Source organism: Mustela nigripes, chromosome 7 (genome assembly GCF_022355385.1).
Source record: "Mustela nigripes isolate SB6536 chromosome 7, MUSNIG.SB6536, whole genome shotgun sequence".
Taxonomy (NCBI): Eukaryota; Metazoa; Chordata; class Mammalia; order Carnivora; family Mustelidae; genus Mustela; species Mustela nigripes.
The window spans coordinates 79,962,280-79,988,674 of NC_081563.1; the positions used below are offsets into that span (position 1 = coordinate 79,962,280).

A 26,395-nucleotide genomic window follows, 5' to 3' on the forward strand; every position below is an offset into this window, starting at 1 on the left:
TGTCACCACACCACAGAACATCATTGGCAGGATATCTTCGTCCTCAAAGGAGACCCTGAACCCAAAGCTCTCCCTGCCTATTTCTCCTCCAGCCCGGCCTTACAAAACCCCTAAGCTGCTTTCTCTCTCTGTTCCTTTACCTGTTCTGGATGTTTCTATACATGGAATCATACAATATGTGCCTTTGTGTCTCCCCACCTATTTTCAAAGGGGACTCTTTTTTTTCTGTGTTTCTGCGACATAGAATTTTCCTTATTCCATATTGAAACCTCTGATGGATTACAGATGAGATGTCATCATAGAGGCCCCTTTAGGAATTATGCACAATCTCGGGGTCAAGACCCCTGTTCCTGCTGGGACACCATAGCCTGACCCCAGAGAAGACACAGCTGTTTCCTTCTGTGGCCCCCACAGAAACCAGGGAAATGCAGAAAGCTGGAAGACACACCACAGAGGGCAAACATCACTCACAACTCAGAGATAAGTTTCATCTGACTCTCTTCCAAACCAGGCTCCAAGTCACGAGGTTCCACAGGGACAGAGACCAAAGCCCAGGGGGAGGATAGGCACATGGGGAGTATGTGCCAGAGATGCGGGAGGCCCTGGGGAAGGGCTCTGGCAAAGGAAACCCTATGAGGGCAGCGCTGGTCACCCCCAGAGCAGCAGGTGTCTGGTCTGGGGATCAACAGTCCCGGCGAGAATGTGAAGAAAGAGAGGTCCAATACAGGTCCCCTGAGAGAAGGGTGACGGGCACCCCTGTCTGGGAGAATGGTGAGCAGCACCCATTCCAGCCCATAAGTGCACCCACCACCTAGCTGTGCTCAGCCTCAGTCTCAGCCCCGGAAACTCTGGCACAACTTTTCACAGATGTATTGTCAGGAGTGTTCAGCACAGTGGTGGTGGAGAGAGCAGGGAATGGAACAGCCCTAATGCTCAAGGAGATGGATGGGATCCACGGTCCCAGTCCTCATGATAGAATGTCCTGTAGGAACCAGGGTGACAGCAGGGCCAAGGAGAAGGATTGTCAGCACTGGGAGGACAGATGGATGTGCCCTGAGCCACCTTCCAGGGCTCAGGCTGTGATGCCCTCTGACCTCAACCCAAATAATGGCTCCTAATGTATGGACCAGACTTCTACTTTCACCCCCTGCTTCCTAACTCATTTATTCACCATCTCACTCGTTACCCCCTTTTTCCTTTCCCTCCCTCCCTCCTTACTCTCCCTCCACTCCCTCCCTCCCTCATGCCCTCTTTCATTCAAAGATCTGGGGTCCCTGCTCTATACTGAGCACTGGGGCTTCATCAGTGAGCACTGATGACCCCAACCCATGTGGTCATGACCACTGTGGGAGGTGACATGGGGTAGTCCTCAGGGCTAGCAGTGGTGATGAGCCCTAGGAATCTATTCCTGAGAACAAAGGCCAGTTGCACAAAGAAAAGAATGAAAAGACCCATGCTTAGCACTTCTTCTAGAAAAATCTAGTCCTGAAAAGTGATGAGAATTAAATATATCCTAGACTTCATGCAATGTGAGTGCTAATGGCCCACAGCCCTGATTCCTAGAAGCAACAAAGAGTAAATCATCCAGTGTCAACTGGGGATTTATGACACAACTTTTTTAACCAAGTGCCAGAGCTTCAGTCAACATCTCCAGGGCCTCCAAGTTTTCCCAAGGGTCTCTGTGATCCTCTGACTCTTCCATCGACCTTCTTGGGAAGCTCTGTCCTGACGTCTCCCTTATCTCCTGCCTTTTCTACAACCCTTCTGTGGTCTCCCCTTCCCTTACCAGGGCCACCCTCACCAGGATTCCCCATGCCTTGGCTGGGTGCCCACATCCCTCACTGGGCTCCATGAGCCCTATGCTTTATGCAAGGCCTGTGAGCTCCCTCTGGGGTCACCCGGCTTCTCCATTGAAGCAGCCTGCATCTTCCTGCACTGGGTCTCCTCTGACGAGTTTGTGAGGTCAGCCTGTGCCCATGTCACGGGCATGGAAGCACGAGTCCAGAAAGTCCAGACAACCTGCTCCTAGTCCCAGCATGTGGAGCTTGGGCTGAGGGTGATGCCTGAGCAGAAAGGAGTTGGGCCCAAGGAGCCTGAGGGAGGACATGGCACAGTGATCCCGCAGGAGAAGAGTGAACATCGTGGGGGCCTGGTGCTCAGGCCTGCTGGGAGACCGTGTCCCACCCACACTGGATCTGTCCCCAGGGCTGGAGGTCACTGGGGTATCCACCTTCCCAGGCTGCAGGCTGGCAGTGACTGGCAAGGGAGGGGCATGGTTGGTGCAGGAGAGAGCCCTCAGGTAGAGAGGAGGGGGCAGGTGCTCCCCCAGTAGCAGGTGCACCGGGATGGACTGAGGGGGCATCAGTGGACAGCAGTGTCTGCAGCTGGGGTCTCCACACAGGCCCCCTCCTGATGTTCAGCACAAGCTTGTCTGGCTGGCCTATGTCCCCAAACACAAAGTCTGGCCCAGGACCTCCCCTCAAGCTCCTACTCCCAATCCTTTGTACTCAGCTCAAGTGCAAAAAATGGCCAATAGTTTAGGTGGTGTTGGGCACACAGAGACATGTAATTTCCTGGCCCACATTGTAACACTGCTGGCATTTTAAAGATCTCAGAGCTTTGATTCAAAAATGGTAGAATGCCAGGGACCCCAGACAGCTTTCTGGAAACAGGCCTCTGTGCCTTGCAGCCTTCCCATCCCACCAACTCTGCTCATAACCCCTCCAGAGCACAGGCTCACAGTCTTGGGACCTCAGATGGCCCAATGTGCCTACAAAAAGTGGTCCAGGTGGGGCAGCAGGACACACTGTGGATTCCAGTAAATACCCCTCCCAGAAAGTGAGGGTATTGTGGACGAGTTGCCTGAAAACAGCCAGGTCAGGGTTCCAGAAAGACACCAGAGGCACAGAAGTAACTGAGGGACATCTGAAGGTCAGGTAGGGACATTGGGAATCTCAGATGGTTTTGCCTAGGCGCAGCTCTCATCCCCTAAACCCTCAGTGTGATGGCTCTGCTGGGGGATGGAGGAGGGACCATACCTAGAGGACCCATGGCTCCACTGTCAGAGGTTGACAACTTGATCTGTGCACAGGTGGGAAAGCCTGGCCACACCCCCCAAAATTTCTGGAAACAGTAGCCATCTCAGTGGCAGCCAACCTGGGAGGTCAACCTTCCAGCTGCCTGAGGTGGAATCAAACCACAGACCAGCACACTAGCCAGAAATGGAAGAAGGAGAACCAGTTCTGCATTTCAATAGTTTCTGAATTACTGGTTTGTTCCTATGGTTAGTATACTTTGCAAAGCCTTGAAAATGTTCTCCTCGTGTTCTCTGCTGGAGAGGTTCTTGAAAAATCTCTGGTTTATAGATAAAAATCATCCAGTATCGACCTTGGTTGGCACAGTCATGCTGGGAAAAGTATGGATTTTCCCCCAATTACTAAAAATAGAACTCCTGTATGCTCCCACTACTGGGTAGACATTTATAGGAAATGAAGTCAGTTTCTAGAAGTAAGATCTGCAGACTCTCACCCAATCTCCTCAAGGCGGGGTGGCCACCCTTAGCAACAGGGTATCCATGTGGGAAGTCATAGGCAACCCTACCCTCAAGGCAGGTGCCTCCCTGGACAAGGGGCTGCCCCAGGGCTGGGAGGGCTCCACAGTAACTTATTCAATGTCCAGGATACTAGGAGGAGACAGAGTACAGCACTAGGCCAGTGAAGGTCAGGACACACTTCCCCAAATATGATATCTTGGCAAATTAAATATAGAAACTGGAAGAATTTTCCATAAAGCATACCAGGAAGTTCCCTCTGATCCCCAGCCATCAGCCCTTCTTCCCTGAAGCAGGTCAGAGCACTCCCATGTGGCACTTTCCCCTCCCCAGACTGCAGAGAGGACATGCTTGTCAGCAGAGTCAAGGAATTTAGGGCCACAAAGGCTAGAGGAACAAACCTGGTTAAACTAACCTTTATCTTCCTAGTTACTTTTTTACCGTTTACCAGCCCTAGCTCAAACCCCTGTGTTTCTCAACTCTTCACACACTTATTGCTTCTTTTCCTAAAACATAGAAGAACTGCCAGCTCCAATTGCCTCTGCTGGTCTCCACGTTCTTCTGAGGCTCCCAGCAAAAAAATCAATACACTTGCCAGCTTTTCTTCTGTTCATCTATCTTTCTCAATTTCCAGACCCAGCCAGAGACCCTAAGAGGAGTTGAAGAAAGCTTTCCTCTCTTGCAGCCCTGAGACAGGGGTGCGAGGGGGTTGGGGTGGGTGGGGGAGTGGGAGGTGCGTGGAGTCAGGAAAATCCATCAGGTCTTCCTGACCTTGGTTAGAGCTTCCCTCTGCTGGGAAGCAGCACAGGGCTGTGTATGGCTGGGGAAGCCGGGGAGAGGCAGATGAAACATGTAGGAAGCTCCCTGACCCCCAGCCAGGGGACTTGCCCCCACTGACAAGTCCAGGGTATGAAGATGAATATTATAATGGAAGCATCATTGAATATCAGGCCTTCCCCACCCCAGGCTTCAGTATGGCTGCTCCTTGTGGTTGCTACTGTTGGCTTAGTGAGTTTCCTGAACCAACTTTGTCATGACTGCGTTCTTTGCTGTGTGTGGCCACTGAATCCCTGTGCTGTAACTCAGTGGTCAGCCAGTGGCTGGGCAAACAGGTCACCCCATTCCTGAGCTATGGCTACAGATTGAAGAGCCCCAGAACCTCATCCTCAGGTTCGAATAGTCTGCTTGAGTGGCTCATGGAACTCTCAGAAACACATTACTTACTAGATGACCAGTTCATTAAAAGGACAGAACTCAGGACCAGGCAGCTGGAAGCAATGAGCAGGACAAGTTGTGTAGCAGAGGCTCAGAGTTTCCCCACTCTCAGAATGAAAAAGGCCTTCACTCACCTCCTCTCTGACCTTCGTCTGATGAAGTCCCTCCTTCAGGCTCATCTGTGAACTCAAGTCAAAGACCCAGAGGTTACCAAAATGACCCCTCAAGCAATAACCACTGCCTGACGATCACCAGCAAGACTCCACGTGACGGACTCCAAGACAATGATTGACCAGAACTTTACTGATTCCCCCTGCACCTGACCACAGACCTCTGTCCTAGATTTTCCTCATATAAAAGCCCACGAGTGTTTTCAACACCTTGAGACCATGCCAGTCCTCAGCCTTCTGGTGTTAGCTGCACTGAAATACATTCCTTTCCTGTGTCACCACCACTCACCTCTCTGCCTCTGGATCAGGGACACTGAGAATAGCATAATGTAGCAAGTCAAATATCAGTTCTTCCCCTCCCCAGGGTTCACTGCTGTTGCTCCTCTCACTACAGTTCTGCTGTTGGCTTAGTGACATTTCTGAACTGATTTTGTCAAATTTGTATCCCTTGTATGTGGCCACAGAAGTCTGTGAATGTAGTGGTCATCAGTCGACTCGGTGAGATTTCCTTAAACATCTGGAAACTGCCCTCCTTCTGAAAAACAAAAACAAGAACAAAAACCAAAAAACAATGTCTAGCCCTTGCAGATGGGGAGGAGGGCTCTGGGTGTGTGGGTGTTGGGATACGCCTTCAGCACCAGCCAGGCCTCTTAGCACTCTGCCTTGGCCTTCACTTCCTACTTGCCAAGTCTGACAATCACCAGAGGGCAAAGCCTAGGGCCTTTTCAGGTCCGCCCTGAGCAGGCACCCAGCCCATGCATGCAGTGTCCCAGGGGTTCACGAATAGGTCAGAGCTTCCAGGCCCTTCTTCCCTAATTCTCCTAATCACTCAGCCTTTCTTCCAGTGATTCTGCTTGATTTCTATTTGCCCCAACTCTTATCCATTGTCCTTGGTGGCAGAGACTCACAAATGACTTTAAATGGTTTGGACATCGAATGTCCTCTAGTAGCCACCTCACTACTGGAAGAGTTGGTGGAAAACAACAAGTCACAGAGCAATCCAAGGGTTTGGACTTGGTGTTTCCCTCTCCCGAGATGGGGATATCTGTGAGAGGGGAGGTGGCCAGCTGGTGGAGGGCCAGACACCTGACATGGACAGGACAGATGGGGTACATGAGGCCGAGCCCCCCAGAGCATGTTCCTGAAATCTGGAATGAACTGGCCTTCAAAGCTGCAGATTGGTTGGGATCATTTTCAGGCTGAGGAGGAAAATGAGGGGAGCAGAGGAGACTAAGGAAGCTTATAACAGACACATACAAAATTGTTCAACATCCCTCGACATGAGGGAAATACAAATCAAAACTACAATGAGATGGGATGCCTGGGTGGCTCAGTGGGTTAAAGCCTCTGCCTTCAACTCAGGTCGTGATCTCAGGGTCCTGGGATTGAGCCCCCGAGTCAGGCTCTCTGCTCAGCAGGGAGCCTGCTTCCCCTTCTCTCTCTGCCTGCCTCTCTTCTTACTTGTGATCTCTCTCTCTCTGTCAAACAAATAAATAAAATCTTAAAAAAAAAAAACTGTAATGAGATACCACCTCACACCAGTTAGAATGGCTAAAATGAACAAGACAGGAAACAATAAGTGTTGGTGAGGTTGTGGAAAAAAGGGAACCTTTTTACACTGTTGGTGGGAATGCAAGCTGGTGCAGTCGCTCTGGAAAACAGTATGGCATTTCCTCACGAAGTTAAAAATAGAGCTACCCTATGACCCAGCAATTAAAGTCCTGAGTATTTACCCCAATGATACAGACGTAGTGAGAAAAAGGGGCTACCTATACCCCAATAATCATAGCAGCAATGTCCACAATAGCCAAGTTGTGGAAAGAGCCTTGATGTCCTTTGACAGATGAATGGCTAAAGAAGATGCGATCCATATATGCAAGGGAATACTCCTCAGTCATCAGAAAGGATGAATACCCACCATCTGCATCGACATGGATGGAACTGGAGGGGATTATGCTGAGTGAAATAAGTCAAGCAGAGAAAGACAATAATCATATGATTTCACTCATATGTGGAACATAAGAATAGGGCAGAGGACCACAGGAGAAAAGAGGAAAAACTGAATGGGAAGAAATCAGAGAGGGAAACAAACCATGAGAGACTCTGGACTCCACAAACCAATCTGAGGGTTACAGAAGGGAGGGGGTGGGGGGATGGGGTACCTGGGTGACTGGTATTAAGGAGGGCACATGTTTGATGAGCACTGGGTGTTACAGGCAACTAATGAATCAATGAACACTACATTAACATCTACTGATGTACTATATGTTAGTTAATGAATTAAATTTTAAAAATTAAATAAAATTAAAAATTAAAAAATAAAACCAGGGCAAAAACCATACGTAACTCAGGGGCTCCGTGCTCCCGGTAGCTGAGCTACTGGCCACAGCCAAGGCCTCTGGCAGTCGGGGGACTGAAGGTCTGAGAGGTGGCTCAGTGCAGCCCTGCCCCTGAAGCCCTGTGGCCATGGCAAGGAGCAGGGACTGGGAGGGAAAACCCAACCAGAGGCCACCCTGGCTCCACGGCCGCTGCAGGACCACTCCCAGCCCCACCAGGTGGTGTTTGTCTAGAACCAGGAAGAAAACCTTTTCCCTTGATTGTTCTTTTTAAACATGGTTGCTGAGCATTGACACAGAAATCACCTGACATAAAACTGGAGCCGTTCACAGCTGCAAGTGACCCAGAAGTTATCAAAATGTAGCAACCACAAAGAAAGGACCTTGTGTCCCCAGGTGTGTGCAAGTACAGCTGGGGCCCTGGGAATGCTTGTGTGGGCAGGGCTGGGCTCCAAGTTCTCCCTCAGGGGAACAGAAGTAGGAACCTACTCTGACAGCTCTGCAGGACAACACCCCCTGATGGAGACAGGGGCAGCTCCTCATGAGTCTCGGATGTCCTGGTGATTCTTGGGCACAACCTGAATCTCAGTTTCTTCATGAAGGGAGGGGAGGGCTGCCCAGCCACCATAGGTCACACAGGTCCTCCAGGGGACAGCCCAGCCGCTGCAGGTCACACAGGTCCTCCTGGGATAGCACTTTGGTGGGTTTGTGGTCCAGCAGGTACCTCTTCAAGTGGCTCTTATCACACCACACAACCTCGACCCCATTGGCCAGGTCCACCTCCATCACCTGGTGACAGGCCAAGGTCAGTCAGTGAACCTCCACTACCAATCCCCCCAAAAAAGGCCCCCATGTAGTAAACATCACCCTGGTCCATGGGGATATGGGCCTGGGACTGTGGCCAGCCCTGGTAGCTGAAGTCCTCATGGGACACTCGGCAGAAACTGGGGTGCAGTTCTGCCAAAGGAGGGGCAGAATCTCCATGCCCACATGGTCACAGAACTTCATGTCCACATCTGCACACAACAGGTCATCCACCTCACGGAGGAAGCGCTGCTCACAGAAGTGACTGACCATCGCCATGTACTGTATGGACACATTCTGCTACTGCGGGGCACTGGGGACCTCAAAGACCACAACCCTCCAGCCCTCCCAGCGGGGCACACAGGCCTGGCAGCTTGCTGGTCAGTGATGACCAAGTAGGTGACCCTGTGTCCCACCATGATGGGCTTCTCTGCCCTCTGCAGGGACAGCTCCAGGAAAACCACCTATGTACAAGGACGAGGGACAAAGTGGGAAGAGGGTCACAGTCAGAGGCTGACCGCAGGACCCCAGAGCTGGGGGCCATGTACATGTGCATCTTCTTCAAGGAGGCAGGCCCTGGGCTGCTTTAAGCAACAGTCACTCTCCCAGCCTGTCCTGAGCAACTCTGCTTGTGAGGCCTCCCTATCTTCTGTTCCCAGAGATGGGGGCTATCAGTACCCCATCATACAAAGGGGAGCTTGAGACTTCGGAGGCAGGAAACCAACCCCACAGTCAGCATGCTGGAGCCAGGAACACTCCCCCTGTGCTGAGCTCCCAGGAAAACCCTGCATGTACCCTCCCCTGGCCACCCCCCTGCATGTCCTGCCCACCTGCCAGGAGTGGAGCACCTTTGGGCACAGCTCTCCTTCCTATGGCCTACAGACTGGCTAGAACAAGCTGGGCTGGTCTCTTGCTCCACTTTGCTTTGAGGGGGCTGTCTCTGGCTCCCACAGAGCTGTCTCCACCCCCATAGGGTCCTCTCTTGAAGGCTACTGGGCCTCTTGCTGACAAGTTCCATCAATCAACCGCTGCTATTCCTAGGAGTGGTCACCCTCGAGCTCCCCCAGATCAGGAATCAGGTCCAGACTGTGGGCAGGGAAGGGGAAAGAGGACTATGGAAGAAGAGAGGCTTGCTTAGGCCCCAGCCATGAATCCAGGAGTGGAAGCTTCCAGGTCCAAGACTACATCTCCCAGGCTCCAAGAATTTGGAAGTGTTGTCTCTCTGAGGGGTCTACCTGTGGGGACAGCAGCTCCCCCATTGTCAGCAAGGCTGGTGAGCCCCCTCTGAGACTGATTTTTTTCTTAAGGTTTTACTTATTTATTTGACACAGAGAGAGACAGTGAAAGAGGAAACACAAGGAGGGGGATTGGGAGAGGAAGAAGCATGCTCCCGGTTGAGCAGGGAGCCCAACATGGTGGGGTTTGATCCCAGGACCCTGTGATCATAACCTGAGCAGAAGGCAGATGCTTACCAACTGAGCCACCCAGGCACCCTGAGACTGACTTTTTCACCTAGGCACTAAGCCTACTTCCCAGTGCCTGCCCCAAACCTGGCAGCTTAGTAAACCACTCACACAGGGAAAGTAGGCACTACATTTAAATAGGGGACAAAGCAGCTGGCAGACATGAGTCAAGTTACCGAGTGGCAAGTCCAGGTCCAGCCAACAGGGGAACAAGCCAGACATGAAGCAGGGGTGGAGAAGAGTGCAGAAGAAGAGGGCAGAGAGAATGGAAAGGCCTGGAGTCAGGCCTGAGGCACATGTGGGAGACCACACACCTGGGAACCCCATGGGGGTTGGGAGGCATGTAGTGGGAGAGAAAAGGCTGGAGAGGACAGTAAGCTGGGAAGCAAATCACAGAGATGCTCAAAGTATGTGTTCTGAAAAGACCACTCTTCTGGTTACCAGAGAAGAATGGACTCTGTACAGCAGAGGGCAGGGACACCCTAACCTTAAGCCCTAACCCTAACTCTACCCTAACCCTAATCACAGCTGCAGCTGTGCAGGCCAGGTTCAGGGAAGGAGCTGGGGTCCTGTGCCCTCTGCAGGTAGGTTAAGCCATTTAATTCTGGAAATTCAAGCTGCATGAAGCCCAATATCCTTCAACTTCTCCAAAAACACCTAAGGAACAATGAATTGGAAACAGTATGGAATGACAACAGTCCCTGACACAAATGGTGGTACAAAACATGACCCTGGCCCTGACACACACCTATTCTCTGACCTTGCTCTCAAGCCTGACCCTGACCCCAATCCAAGGCCCTAACCCTAGACCCCAACCCAAACAAGAATCAAAAGGTAAGGACACCTGGGTGGCTCATTGGGTTGGGCCTCTGCCTTCGGCTCAGGTCATAATCTCAGGGTCCTGGGATTGAGCCCTGCATTGGACTCTCCGCTTTCTTCCTCCCACTCTGCCTGCCTCTTTGCCTACTTGTTACCTCTCTCTCTCTATCTGCCAAATAAATAAATAAAATCTTTTAAAAAGAAAAAGAATAAAAAGGTAAAAATTACAAATATCCATCAGTGGTGAATGCATAAACAAAGTGTGGTGAAGTGTTTGAATTTGGGTTCAGGTTCAGGTTTCAATCAGATTTCTAGATCAAGCTTTGGGTTTAGGGTCAGGATGAGGATTTAGAGTGAGGGGTAAGGAAACAGAGTTGGAGTTTATGGCTTTAGATTTATGATTTAGGGCTTAAGACTCAGGGATGATGGGATAAAGTTCAAGGTGAAATTTGCGGTTTGGGTTCATGCTGGGATTTGGGTTCAGGGTTCATGGCTCAGAGTTCTGGTTTAGGGTTTGGATTTGTGGTTCAGGTCTTAGATCCAAGGCCCAGGTTCCAAATCTAGGCTTCCAGTTCAATTTCAGGTTTGGGATTTGGGGTTCCAGTTGGGGCTTTAAGGTCAGGTTAGGTTTCAGTGTTAAAGGTAAGGGTTAAGGGTAGGCTTAGGGATGACACACTTTCTTCAGTGTCATCATAGACACAAAATTTCTATCAGAAGTTTCTAAATCTGAATTATATTTCATTTGGGTGTCAGGAGCTGGTTTAGAATTTAAGATCTCAGTAACTATCCCCCAATAACATTCTGATCCTAGGGTGATCCTAGTCACCCAGAAGCAGCTTTTGTCTTGGCTCAAACATACCCTTGGCAGAGAAGGGTGAGCTGATACCAAAGTTGGGATGACTTCACAATGGTAGAGATGTGAAACCAAATATCAGGGAAATGTTCATGGAAAATGAAACAGGAGGCAGATAACTGGTCAACTACTGATTCTTCCACAATAACAAAGACCAAGTCTCCAATGAAATCTGATAAGGTTCCCTAAGAAGGCCTATGGTACTCATTACCAGTACCGAAAGAGGGCCACCTCCCCTGCTTTAAACTAAGAATCACAGCAGGATACTTCCTACTTTTTTCAAAAATAAAATTTTATTATTTGGCAGTTCCAGTGTACAATTTGTGGAAGCACTGACAACATTTCCCTTCCTCAAATCCTCATCAACATATGGTTAAAATGCAGGCAATGTTGTAATGCAGTGTTCATTGGAATACCAAGTACAAAGAGGGCTATTAGAAGCAATAAAAATAAAACTCAATAAATATTAAACTCAAAAAAAAGCACCCTTTATGGGCACTCAATGAGTATCCCTAACCTTAATATCTAAAGTCTCATCCTATGGAATTCACCTATATAAAACTCATCAATAACAATATCCTATTGATCACCATAACCACCTCACCATTGATCTCTAGGCTTGCAATACACACTCCAACCACTAGAGACACACTTCTCAAAAGAAGAGCAGGACTTGCCCACTCCCAGGGGTCCAAGCCAATGGCTGGGAGAAATCCCAGCCATTAGGACACAGTCACAGAAACCACACCCAGAACTCAATATTAAGGACAGACATCTAATGAAGTGGGTGCTGTAGATCACCACCAACCCCACGAAGTAACTCTACAGTGGACTCCAAGTCTGTCTCCTGCCCGGGATTACATGGGGCACCACACTCTTCCAACACTCCATCCTCAGAACAAAACCGTGAACTGTTCTCGTCAGTCCTGTGTGCAGGCTCACAGGAGCCCTGTGAAAGCCAGACACCTTCTTGAGAGCACCCAGCCTCTCACGCCTCTCCTAGCAGAGGGAGGGTGCTGTCTCCCTGACTTCCATACCAACTAGAAAATACTTGGAACAAGTCTTGCTGTACTCCATGCAAAAGGCATATTCTCTATCTGCAAAATGATGGATGCTCAGACACCACGGATTCCCCATATCTGTCTGAACTAAAATAAATTGGAGACAGAGCTTGGCCAGAGCTCACGTAAATACACACACACACACTCTCCCTTTGTGCCCTCCAGAGCAGTTCCCATCCACCTTGTTCATTCTTAGCCATTGTCTCTTCAGAGTAGTACAGTTGCCAAGGTGCTAGGGCTGAGGTGCTAGGTGCTTAGCCAGCACCTTGGACCACTCACTATCAGAAATTAATATTCATTTTATTAACAGATACATCTCAGGAGATCTTTCCACAGGAACCATTAGAAAAATCATTACAACAGAGGTCCTAACAACCTGTGCCAATCTCTAGGTCTCCAGTTCCTGGCTCCAGGGATTGACTCATCCATGGGCATATGACCTGCTCACAGCCAATGAGATGGGAAGAACCTCGATCTCAGCCTGCAGAGGCAAGCATGGGGTGGACCTTCCAGGCTGGGGCTTTTAAATCCTGACTGCAGAAATGGCCTAGGCCAGACCTGGGCAAGTGCCACAGAGGGCCCAAGAAGCCAGGTGCTCCATAACATTGGTGAGGCCTCCATCAGACTCGTCCTGAAGCCCACACATGCTAGATCCTCCACTAACTCAGGAGAACCCTAAATATGCTCATGGTCTTGGCCTGAAGAAGATGATCATCTGTGTGGTAGATAAGCCACAAGATATACCCACCAGGTGATGGGGACTGACTCAGCCAAACTATACCTATATGGAATTCAAACACAGACAGATATCTTATGGCAAGCTCGAGGTCTACAGAGAAAGGCAGGAGAATTCCAGAGGCCTTAATTATTCACCCATCTCACTACCATTTTCTTTTTTCTGTTCAAGTGGAGGGGCCAGGGTTAGGAAGGATAGATCCCAGTGTCTTCCCACTCTGCCACTGGAAAAGAAGAGCCCTCGCTCCATCATCCATCATGTTGCAGATCTGGGGTGTGGGAAACTACCACCCATGGGCCACATGGGACCTCCCCCAGTATGGTCTCAATCCAGTGTCTCTGAAACATTAGTTATGGATGGTCTGTGGCTGCTTTCAAGCCACAGTGCAAGAGTGGAGTCCTTGTCAGAGACACCACATGCACTGCAACACTGAACAGAAAATCATTACAGAACTGTGCAGAAAAGACTGTGCTGATCCCTGATCTCAAAGATACTAAGATCGTGTCCCTTCTTTGAGTTGAATGTAGAGCTTTCTGGGCCAAATCTAATTTTTTCACCACCAGAGGCAAGAACTTCCATGCTTTGAGCCAGAATTCCATCTCCATCTCCTCTATTTACACCTTCAATGCCATGTCTACAGGTCTGTAGCACAATGGGAATTCACTCTTTGCCATGGTAGTGATGCTCAGAAACGGAGGTGTAAGTGTGAGCTCATGAGGGTGAGCATGTTTTTCCTCTTGGGTATCCACAGTGTGCAAGAGGAATACAACAGAGTAGCGTGCTTTCTGTCCCACAGTAATGGCCATGCCATGCGGTTGCATAGTGATCTCAGAAGGAAGCCACCTTCCTAGAACACACTTTGTCTAGGAGGACTCCCATGTCCCTTGTCCTGGACACTAGGTTACACTAAGCCTGGGGACACCCAGAGGGATAAAGACTCACCTTGCCCAACAGGGTTTTGAAGGACACCTGCTGTTCCAGGGCAAAGGATCCTGAAACCATTCATTTCATCCATCTGTCATCCAGCCATCCATCTGAGAGAGAGATCGACTCCAAGCCAAAAGGACAGACTAAGAGATGATGAATAGCAGCCTTGCATGACAAGTGCCATGACAGCAGACACTCAGAGAACTGGGCTTGTGCATGGTTGGCGAGACTGGGAGGCCAGGGATCAGGGGTGTTCCAGCTGGATGTCACAGCTGTGCCCTGTGTGGCTACAAATGTTAGTGTGACTGAGCTTTGACCAGACTGGAATGACAGGACAGGCGAGGGGTGATGTCCCTAAACTGTCTTCTGCAAGGCAAGATTTCAGTAATGAGATTTCCTTCAGTATGCTTTCATGTCACATGCGTCTGTGAGTCCCTAAACCTGATTATGTAGAACATGAAGTATGTAGGAAGCCATGGATTTCAAACCTGAGGTGCTGGGGGCAGATCACCCTTGATATTTCTTTTGGCTGCTTTCAGAGTAGGATGACTTCTCCCGCCTTCATCTCTGACCCCAGGACAGGGAGCAAAAGCAACACAGATCAACATGTCACAATGTCCACAGAAATCTGCAAAGCCATGTTCTCACAGGAGCTAACGGATCAGGACCAGTGGGACAGAAAGGGGAGGCCGATAGCAAGGAACAAGTCATGTGCATGTGAGCTGACCCACTTCTCTACCGGTTGGAAGCAAGGCATGCCTGACGGGAGGGAATCCCTCCTGCACCCAGTCCATCTCTTCACCGCCCTTGAGCAGAGCAGAGGATGTGCTGAGCTTGGCGTGGCTTTCATAGGGACACAGCCAGCTGGCTACAGATGCTACCTGCCAAGTACCTAGAGGACCAGCTCCTTCCTGGATCTTAGCTAAGATGAAACAATCATTATGTTTAGTTAAGTGACCTATTTCCGGGGACTGGTCCTGTGCTCACTGCTCTGGTGACTATAGTAACTATATACCCTCCCTTTGTCTTTCTGAAAAACACCTTAGGCAGGTAAGATGGACCTGCAAAAAGCTGTCCCCAGTCCAGGTATGTCACTTGACCCTGACCCTATCCCTAATATGTACCTAAGATATAGTATTTAAAATACTGCTCAAAAGTGAAAGGATGGTTTTTATGAAATAAAAATATGAAATAAAGAATTCAGGGACCAACCTTTTTTGGTCTTAACTCTCCCTTGAATTCCTTCAATCCAAACCATTTCGACCACATGCTACCTGGAGAGTGGCCACACGGGGGCAGCACTGAGTAAACAGTGCGCCAAGCCCATTGCAAAGCCTATTCTTCCCTCATCCTGTCAAACCTTGTTCATTCAAAGTTTACATATCTTGGTACAAGTGATTAAAAGTGTGACTTTGTTGAATTTTTTAACAACCAAACTTATTCCTTCAACCTGTTAAGAATAGAAGGTGTTTTCTAAAATCTCAGACTTGGAGACTACTCGGGAAGGCCCATGGGCCTGGGAAAGGGCTATGACTTGGAATTGATTCAGGTCTACTTAGGAAACAAGGATGGCTTCTCTTCCACTTCCTTGCAGGACGAATCTGTGTCAATGACCAGCACTGAATCCACACCAAAGAGCACAAAGTACAACTCAGAGGAAAACCAAGGAGACTCCAGAAGCAGAGAAAGAGCCAGCCCCAGGAACAAAGACAAACCAGGAAGGCTCTGCCTAGGCCAGTTTGCATTTCTGCAGATCCTGTGGAGCTACAATGCCCTCAGTGCCCTCAGTGCCCCCAGGGTCGTGGGTCAGGCCGAGCACACATCCTGATGCTGTCCTGTTGGAACATGTGAAGAGCCTTCTGGGCCCTTCCTCCACGAGACAATCCCTACTGCCTGACGACTCCAGCCTGCTTCTTGGAACTCCCATTCCCCTTTCTGACCCCATCCTTCACTTTTACCATCATGGCCCTCATACAGAGTATACTGAATGACTTCCTCTTCTGTCATCTAAATGTTTTTGTTCATGTTTGCTGGGAAATGATACCTTGCATCATTGACCCTGATGTAGAATCCCTTGCCACCTTGCCTGAAATCAATGTGGACTGCAAGTCCTACACACTGTCATGAGGCTAGTGTCCTGGGCAAGGTCCTCCTGAAGCTGGCTCAGTTGTTGCAGTGAAGGCCTGAGCCAGGCACTACTCACTGTGTGCCAGGAAGGTAGCACAGCCAAAACCTTGTTTGGGGTTCAGGATTGCTCATGGCCCCTCAGCCACATCAGATGGCATGGGGGAACACCCTGAAGACACGGGCTAGTCCAGTGTGGCCCTGGGGAATCTTCATGGAACAGGCATTGTGTCCAATGGAGGAACTCCATAGGAGAGGGGACAATGAGAGTCAAAACTCCTAATATATATATTTCATCTGGGAGACTGCCCAGAACTTAAAAATGTTTAAAAATAGAACTATCCTGTTACAAAGCTGTCATCATCAAGACAGTATGGTACTGACACAAAAACAGACACATAGATCAATGGAATAGAATAGAGAGCCCAGAAATAAACCCTCAACTCCATGGTAAACTAATCTTCGACAAAGCAGGAAAGAATGTCCAATAGAATAAAGACAGTCTCTTCAACAAATGGTGTTGGGAAAATTGGACAGTCACATGCAGAAAAATGAGACTGGACCATTTCCTTTCACCACACATGAAAATAGACTCAAAATGAATGCAGGACCTCAATGTGAAAAAGGACTCCATCAAAATCCTTGAGGAGAACACAGGCTGCAACCTTTCAATCTCCACCACAGCAACTTCTTCCTAGGAACATCGCCAAAGGCAAGGGAAGCAAGGGCAAAAATGAACTCTTGGGACTTAATCAAGATCAACAGCTTTTGCACAGCAAAGGAAAGAGTCAACAATACCAAAAGACAATTGACAGAATGGGAGAAGATATTTGCAAATGACATATCAGATAAAGGGCTAGTATCCAAAATCTATAAAGAACTCATCAAACTCAACACTCAAAGAACAAATAATCAATCAAGAAATGGGCAGAGGACATGAACAGACATTTCTGCAAAGAAGACATCCATCCAGATGGCCAACAGACACATGAAAAAGTTCTCCAGACCACTCAGCATCAGGAAAATACAAATCAAAACCACAATAAGATACCACCTCACACCAGTCAGAGTGGTTACAAGTAAGAAGTCAGGAAATGACAGATGCTGGTAAGGATGTGGAGAAAGGGGAACCCTTCTACACTGCTGGTGGGAATGCAAGCTGGTGCAACCACACTGAAAAACAGCATGGAGGTTCCTCAAAAAGTTGAAAATAGAGCTACCCTATGACCCAGCAATCGTACTACTGAGTATTTACCCTAAAGATACAAATGTAGTGATCTGAAAGGGCATGTGTACCTGAATGTTTATAGTAGCAACGTCCACAATAGCCAAACTATGGAAAGAACCTAGATGCCCATCAACAGATCAATGGATAAAGAAGAGGTGGTATATATATATATATATATATATATATATATATATATATATATATTGCAGCCATCAAAAGAAATCTTGCCATTTGCTATGACGTGGATGGAACTAGAAGGTATTATGCTTAGTGAAATAAGTCAATCAGAGAAAGACAACTATCATATGATCTCCCTGATATGAGGAAGTGGAGAGGCAATGTGGGGGGTTTGGGGGTAGGAAAAGAATAAATGAAACAAGATGGGATTGGGAGGGAGACAAACCATAAGAGATTCTTAATCTCATAAAACAAACTGAGGGTTGCTGGGGGGAGGGGGGTACGGAGAGGGTGGTTGGGTTATGGATATTGGGGAGGGTATGTGCTATGATGAGTGCCGTGAAGTGTGTAAACCTGGCAATTCACAGACCTGTACCCCTGGGGCTAATAATACATTATATGTTAATAATAATAATAATAAAGTAGAGCTGCCCTATGACCCAGCAATTGCACTCCTGGGTATTTACCCCCAAAGATACAGATGCAGTGAAACAAAGGGACACATGCTCTCCAGTGTTTATAGCAGCAATGTCCATGAGAGCCAAACTGTGGAAGAAGATGAGATGTCCTTCAACAGAGGAATGGATAAAGAAATGTGGTACATATATACTATAGAATTTTACTCAGCCATCAGAAGGGATGAATGCCCACCATTTGCATCAACACAGATGGAGCTGGAGGGGGTTATGCTAAATGAAATCAACCAAACAGAGAATGACAATAATCATATGGTGTCACTCATATGTGGAAAACAAAGAATAGTGTGGAGGACCACAGGGGGAGGGAAAACTGAATTGGAAGAAATCAGAGAGAAAGACAAACAATGCATGACTCTTATTCATAGGAAACAAACTGGAGGAGAGGTAGGTTGGGGGCGGAGTAGCTGGGTGATGGGTATTGAGGAGGAGACAGGTGGCAATGAGATCTAGGTGTTATGTGGGACTAATGAATCATTGACCATTACATCAAAAATCATACCCTGGCTACTGGATTTAAGTTAAAAATGTGAAAAACTTATTAAAAAGAAAGAAACTTGTGCTATTACAAGGAGTATCACAAAAATACAAAGGATAGTGACAGAGTACTATAAGCAAGTAGAGGCCAACATTTTGGACAACCTACAAGAAATGGATAAGTTCCTAACAACAAACTAGAATGAACCATGAAGGGAAAAAAAAAAATCTGAACAGACTGATCACTAGTAAAAAGATTGATTCGATAATGAAATTCTCCCAGGAAACAGAAGCCCAAGACCAGACAGTTTCACTGAGGAGTTCAACCAGATGATAGAAGAAGAATTAACACCAACCCTTCCCAAAATGTTTTATAAAAGGAGAGAGGGACATATGTCCAAACTCATTTATGAAGGCTGCAGTATCCTGCTACAAAAACAAGACAAGGATGCGACAAGAAAAGGAAAGGCCAACATCTCTCATGAACAGAGATGCAAAAAATCCTCAACAAATTATCAGCAACATCAATTCAACAATCCTTCAGGAGAATCACACAACATGATCCAGTGGAATTTATTCCAGTGATGCAATGATGATTCCATATCTGCACATCCACCAATAGCATATACCACCTTAACAAAATAAAAGATAAAAATCCTAGGATTGTTACAATAGATGCAGAAAGAACACTTGACAAGATTCAATACAATAATGATAAAGACTCTAAACCATCCTGGTATTGAGGGAACATACCTCAACCAAACAAGGGCCCTATATGAAAAGCCCACAGATGATGTTACACTCAAGGGTGAAATGATGAAAACTTTCCCACTACCAGCAAGAACAAGATAAAGGGGTGCCTGGGTAGCGCAGTGGGTTAAGCCTCTGTCTTCTGCTCAGGTCATGATCTCAGAGTCCTGGGATCAAGCCCCGCATCAGGCTCTCTGCTCAGCAGGGAGCCTGCTTCCTCCTCTCTCTCTCTCTGCCTGCCTCTCTGCCTACTTGTGATCTGTCTGTCAAATAAATAAATAAAATCTTAAAAAAAAAAAGAACAAGATAAAGATGCCCACTCTTACCAGTTTCATTCATCATATTGAAAGCTCTTGCCAAACCATCTAGACAAACAAAACAAAATGAAACAAAACAAAAAGATATGAAATCTAAATAGGAAAAGAAAATGGTCACTATTTGCAGATGACATGATACTATATGTAGAAATCTCTAAGGAGTCCACAAAAAATTGTTTTATTAACAAATAAACAAATTTGAATAAATTAGAATAAATAATTTCAGGAAAGCTGAAGGATACAAAGTCAATATACAGAGAAATGTTGCATTTCTTTTTTTTAAAGAATGTATATATTTGACACAGAAAGAGACAAAGAGAGAGAGCATAAGCAGGAGGAGCAGCAAAGAGTCAGGAAAAAAAACATACTCCCTGCTAAGCAGGGAGCCCATGCCAGACTCATTCCCAGAACCCCAGGATCATGACCTGACCTAAAGGCAGACACTTAACTGACAGAGCCACCCAAGTGCCCCAACTTGTATTTCTATATACTGATGACCAACTTTCACAAGGAGAAATTAAGAAAGCAAAGCTACTGACAATTGCATCAATCAAAAAAAGATCTAGGAATAAAAGTAACCAAGAATGAGAAAGACCTGGTATACTGAACACAAGGTGGAAAATGAAGGAAAAATATGTGCATGTTGGTGGGTGAATGTATGGCCAAAGATTTGGAACATGACACAAATAAATGGAAGCATACACCATACTCATTAAGTGGAGGAGTTCATCTTAACATGTCCACCATACCCAACGCAATCTGGAGAAAGAAGAGGAGAGAGAGAGTCCAAGATGGCAGAGAGTAGGACACCTTCATTTCATCTGACACAAAGAATTTATAGAGAGCTATCAAACCACTCTGAACACCTGCAAATTCAAGCATAGATCCAAGAAAAGAACAGCACCAACTCTACAAACAGAAAAGCGACCACTTTCCACAAGACTGAAAATAGAAAAAAGTGAGCCTAAGCTGATAAGCAGAAAGAAAAACCCTGGGGGAAGGGAGCCTCTCTCAGCTGGCTATTGCCAAGTGCTAGGGGCAGCAGAGCACAAAATCAGAACTTTGGGAAGTCTGCTCTGGTGAGGGATGTCGCTCTGGCGGCTGGGCAGGAGATGGAACACTTAATGGGACAGTGTGGTCTCAGGATCTTTGGGGTCCCAGGGAGACCAGGGGCACTTAAGGGCAGCAGAGCTCCCAGGTACCAGAGCAGGGAATCCACCTGCAAAGAGTGAGTCCAGGAGTGAGCTCGAAGCTGGAGGTTGCCATAAACTGTGATCCACAGCACAGTCTGGCCACTGCTCTTTGAGAAGGGGCCCAAGAAGCAGCACAACTGGGGTTATCCCCCTTCCTCCTCTGAGTCTGCTGGGTTTGGAGACAAAACTGCATCATGTGCCAGAGACAGAAATGCTTGGTCACAAGTCTGGTGATACCATAGTCCTGAACAAAATGGAGGAAGGCACAAATAAATGGAAAAACATTCCATGGTCATGGATTTAGAAGAACAAATATCGTGAAAATGTCTATGCTACCCAGAACAATCCAAAGATTCAATGCAATCCCAATCAAAATACCATCCACATTTTTTGCACAACTGGAATAAATAATTCCCAATTTGTATGGAAGTAGTAAAGACCCTGAATAGCCAAAGGGATATTGAAAAAGAAAACCAATGCTGATGGCAACCCAACTGCAGACTTCAAGCTTTATTACAAAGCTGTAATATCAAGACAGTATGGTCCTGGCATAAAAACAAACACACAGATCAATGGAACAAAATAGAGAAACCAGAAATGGACCCTCAACTCTAGAGTCAACTTATCTTCCTCAAAGCAGGAAAGAATATCCATGGGGGAAAAGTGTCTTTAATAAATGGTGCTGGGAACACGGGACAGCCATATGCAGAATAACGAAACTGGACCCTTTCCTTATACCACACACAAAGATAGACTCCAAGTGGATAAAAGATGTCAGTGTAAGACAGAAATTCATCCAAATCCTTTAGGAGAACAGAGGCAGCAACCACTTTGACCTTAGCCACAGCAACTTCTTGCTAGACAATGTCTCCAAAGGTGAGGGAAACAAAAGCAAAAATGAACTGTTGGGATTTCATCAAGATAGCAAGCTTTTACATAGCAAGGGAAACAGTCAACAAAACTAAAAAAACAACTGAGAGAATGGTAGAAGATACTTGCAAATGACATATCAGATAAGGAGCTCATATCCAAAATCTAGAAAGAACTTACCAAACTCAACACCCACAGAACAAATAACCCAATCAAGAAATAGTCCAAATATATGAACAGACATTTCTCCAAAGAAGACATCCAATGACCAACAGACACATAAAGAAGTGCTCAACATTCCTTGACATTAGGAAAATACAAATCAAATCCATAGTGAGATACCACGTTATACCAGTCAGAATGGCTAAAATGAACAAGTCCAGAAATGACAGGTGTTGGTGAGGATGTGGAGAAAGGGGAACCCTCTTATACTGTTGGTGGGAATGCAAGCTGGTAAAGCCACCCTGGAAAACAGTGTGGAGGTTCCTCAAGAAATTGAAAATAGAGCTACCCTACAATCCTGCAATTACACTGCTGAGTATTTACCCCAAAGATACAAATGTAGTAATCTGAAGGGTCACCTGCACCCCAATGTCTTTAGGAGCAATGCCCACAAGAGCCAAAGTATGCAAAGAGCCCAGACATCCATCGACAGATGAGTAGATCTATATGGATGGATGGATATATGAAAAATATGCAGTAATCAAAAATGAAATTTTGCTATTTGCAATGATATGGATGGAAATAGAGGGTATTATGCGAAGTGAAATAAGTCAATCAGAGAAGGACAATTATCATATGATCTCACTGATATGTAGAATTTAAGAAATAAGACAGAGGATCATAAGGGAAGAGGAAAAAAAAAAGGAAGCAAGATGAAACCAGAAAGGGAGTCAAAGCAAAAAGACACTTAATCTCAGAAAACAAACTGAGGGTTTCTGAAGGAGAGAAAGGTGAGGAAATGGGGTGGCTGGGTGATGGGCACAGGGAAGGAATGTGCTGTGTTGAGCACTGTGTGCTGTGTAAAACAGAAGATTCTCACCTGTACTCCTGAAACAAATAACACATTATATGATCATAATAAAGAAGAAGTGAGGGGCGCCTGGGTGGCTCAGTGGGTTAAGCCGCTGCCTTTGGCTCGGGTCATGATCTCAGGGTCCTGGGATCGAGTCCCACGTCGGGTTCTCTGCTCAGCAGGGAGTCTGCTTCCCTCTATCTCTCTCTGCCTGCCTCTCAGTCTACTTGTGATTTCTCTCTGTCAAATAAATAAAATCTTTTAAAAAAATTAAGAAGAAGTGAAAGAAAAACATTTAGAATACAAATGTAAACTATGTAAAAATGAATAAATAATCTCATCGATGAAAGCAAGCAAGCAAGCAAGCAACTAAGCAACTTGGAGTCACCACATGCCAATTTCAAGCTAGATTACAAAGCTGTTGTCATCAAAACAGTATGGTACTGGCGTAAAAACAGACACACAGGACAATGGAATACTGATAATCATAGTACTTTTGGCAAAGTTTATTCATTCATATATTAAAGGTATATTTAAACTTAGCTCTGATAGAATTATTAACTCTGAATGGGCATTTATAATGTTGATGTCCTGTTCCAGTGTTTGCTATCAATAAATGCATTTTTAAACATGCTGTTTTATATACATATATATTACAGAATAAGGATGATTTAGAATCCACACTTTTAGGAAAAATTAAATTCACCTTAATAAACCAACCACAGAAAAGGAAATGTAGATATCAATCATCACAACTGAGAATATCACAAAAGAAGACAATCAGACACAATCTGGTGTCTGATGGAAGAACAGAATATTACTTAAATAGTTCTGCCCAAATGTCCAACCTGCTGAAAGCTATAGATCCAGCTACTCATTTATTTTTTTTAAAGATTTTATTTATTTATTTGACAGAGAGAAATCACAAGTACACTGAGAGGCAGGCAGAGAGAGAGAGACAAGGAAGCAGGCTCCCCGCTGAGCAGAGAGCCCGACACGGGACTCGATCCCAGGACCCTGAGATCATGACCCGAGCCGAAGGCAGCGGCCCAACCCACTGAGCCACCCAGGCGCCCCCCAGCTACTCATTTATTAAAACACAGATGTCAGAGAAAAGTCCTAACAAAGAGTATGAAGACATCATCAATGAAGTCCACAATGAATATATTCTGACAGGAAAAATATTTTCCCAACAAATAAACTGTAAAATTAGAATAAATAAATAAACAGAAGGGAAGGAAGGATAGAAGGAAGGACAGAAGGAAAGAAGGAAGGAAGGAGAGAAAGAAGAGGAAGGAAGGAAGGAAGGAAGCTCAGAAACTAACCCACACATGTATGGTCTTAACTTAGGACACAGCAGAGAATATACAATGGGGAAAGGACTGTTTCTTCAGTGAGTGGTACTGGGAAATCTGGACACTAAATGTGGAAGAATGTGACTTGATCACTTTCTTACACCGCACATACAAATTATGAATGGATGAGTGACTTGAACATAGGAACTGAATCCATAAACCTCCAAAAATAAAATACAGGTAGTAAGTTTCTCAATACTGGTTTTGGGGAAGAGACTTTTACATTGGACACCAAAAGCAAAGGCAACAAAAGCAAAAATAAACAAGTGGAAGGACATCAAACTGAAATTTCTGCATGACAAAAGAAACCATCAAACCCTTAAAGGCAACCTCCCCAGTGAGAAAAAATATCTGCACATCCTATGTGTAAGAAGAGGCTAATATCCAAAATACACAAAACCCTCCTTCAAATCCAAAGAAAAACTGAATAAAAACTGGGGAGAATATGTGAATAGATACTTTCCAAATATGGCATACAGGCAGCCAACAGACACAGAGAAAGTTGTTCAACATCACTAATTGTCATTAGGAAAACAAGTCAAAACTGCAATCAGCTATCACCTCACAAGTGTGGGAACAGAAATCATCCCAGAGACAGACACCGGGTGTGGTCAAGGATGTTCACATGAGGGGGCCCTGTGCACTTTTGGTCGGAATAGATATTGGTAGAGCCACTGTGAAAAATTCTAAGGAGTTTCTGGAAAACAATAATAGAACTACCACATGACCTGGTAATGCCTCTACTGAGTTTTCTTTGGCAAAAGCAAAAATCTTCCTCCAAAAGAGAGATGCACTCTCATGTTCACAGCAGCATTTTTCACAATAACCAGACATTTGGAAACATTGACCTAGGGAGCATTATGCTAAGTAACTCAGACACTGAAAAACAAACACCAGAGACTCTCATCGACATTCCAATGGAAGAAAAAAAAAATACTGAATACACAAATAATGAGAAGAGATGTGTGGTTCCAGATTCAGGGATGGTGGGGGGAAATGGGTGAAGGTAGTCAAAGGTGCCATGTTTGAGTGATAAAATCCTCAAGTCATGGAGTGTTCTGTGCAGCATGGAGACAAAAGCTAACCCTGCAGGGTGGTACACGCTCCCCCACTACTTGAAAGTACAGTGGTCTTAGGAAACGTTTCACAGCACACGTGGCATAAACGGAAAAAGGAATTACCATTCATTTCTACAGAAAAATGAGTGAGCATGCTCAGACACCAAAACTTCCTTCTCTTTGGCTCTTCTTAGGCCTCAGGACACAACATCCTAATGGATGCCCAAAATAAATGGAGATAAAGCACAGTAGATGCTCACAGACACAATTCAATCTCTGGTGGCTGGACATGGAAAACAGTGCCCAGGGAGGATCTGATTGGGCTGCATGCTGCTTCCCCCCAAAACAGATGCTGAATGCGATGCCTACTTTTTTACTTTTTTCATAAGAGAAAAATCCTCTTCAGGTTTCTTCCTGCTACTGGAGCTGTGTATTACCATAAGTCTTTTGAAAAAGCCAAGTGTCTTACGATGAACTTTGAGAAAAATGGGGAAGACTTGTACCTGAAAATTGCTGAGGGGGTAGAAGTTCAGAGTTCTCCTGGACACAAACATCAGCAGGTCCACTAAGAAAGGCACTTTTCTCAGTAGGTGAAACATGGACTACCTCATACCCCCAGAAACCTCCACCTTCGCCTCACTCAGGATAACCCACAAGAGCTCGGAGTTACCTCAGTTCATCTTTTCTCCCAATCCCAATATCACACCCATCAACAAATCTTGTGAGCTCCATCTTCAATAGGTACCCAGAATAGCACTAACCCCTAAGGCTGCCTGTCTGGTCCACACTGGAACATATCTCTTGCCTGACTTCCTGGAAAAGCTTCATCATTGACCTCCCTTGCCCATCCTTAACCCTGTGTCATCTGTTCCCAACACTGTTGCCAGGAAGTCCCAGTGAAACAGGGTCCCATGGGGGTCATAGCCCTGCCATGGCTTTCTGTCACTCTACTGTCACCTCCCTGAGGTCATGTCCTAAGCTGTCCCCTGTGGCCACAAGACTTGCTGCTCCTGGACACACCTGTTATGCTCCTGCCCCAGGGCCTTTGCATATGCTTTCCCTACCATGTAGAAGACTCTTGATGTGATATCACTCACCTTCTTTAGATCTTGACTCAAGCACCACTTTCTTAGTGAAGACCCACTGGCATCCATGAGAATAGTAAGTACCACAGCCACCTCCCCTTCAGCACTCCAGCCCTGTCTCCTGCTTTCTATTTCCAGATCAGTTATCACAGTCACCAAGCCATGTTGGCAAAGGGGAAATGGGGCCCTACTCAGATGGTTTCACCATGGACTCCCTCCAATTTCCTAGTCCAGAGCCCTGGGGGAAAAGACCAGAGCTCTTGTACAGCCAGGATGCCAAGGACAATTGGTCCCCCTCTGGCACTCTGAAGACCATCAGGAAAAATGAGCCATAAG

General features: G+C 46.4%; 1 pseudogene; it reads right to left on the minus strand.

The window, feature by feature from the left end:
- Positions 1 to 7,810: 7,810 nt before the first annotated feature.
- Positions 7,811 to 14,009, minus strand: LOC132022387 (histo-blood group ABO system transferase 2-like; annotated as a pseudogene).
- Positions 14,010 to 26,395: the final 12,386 nt, after the last annotated feature.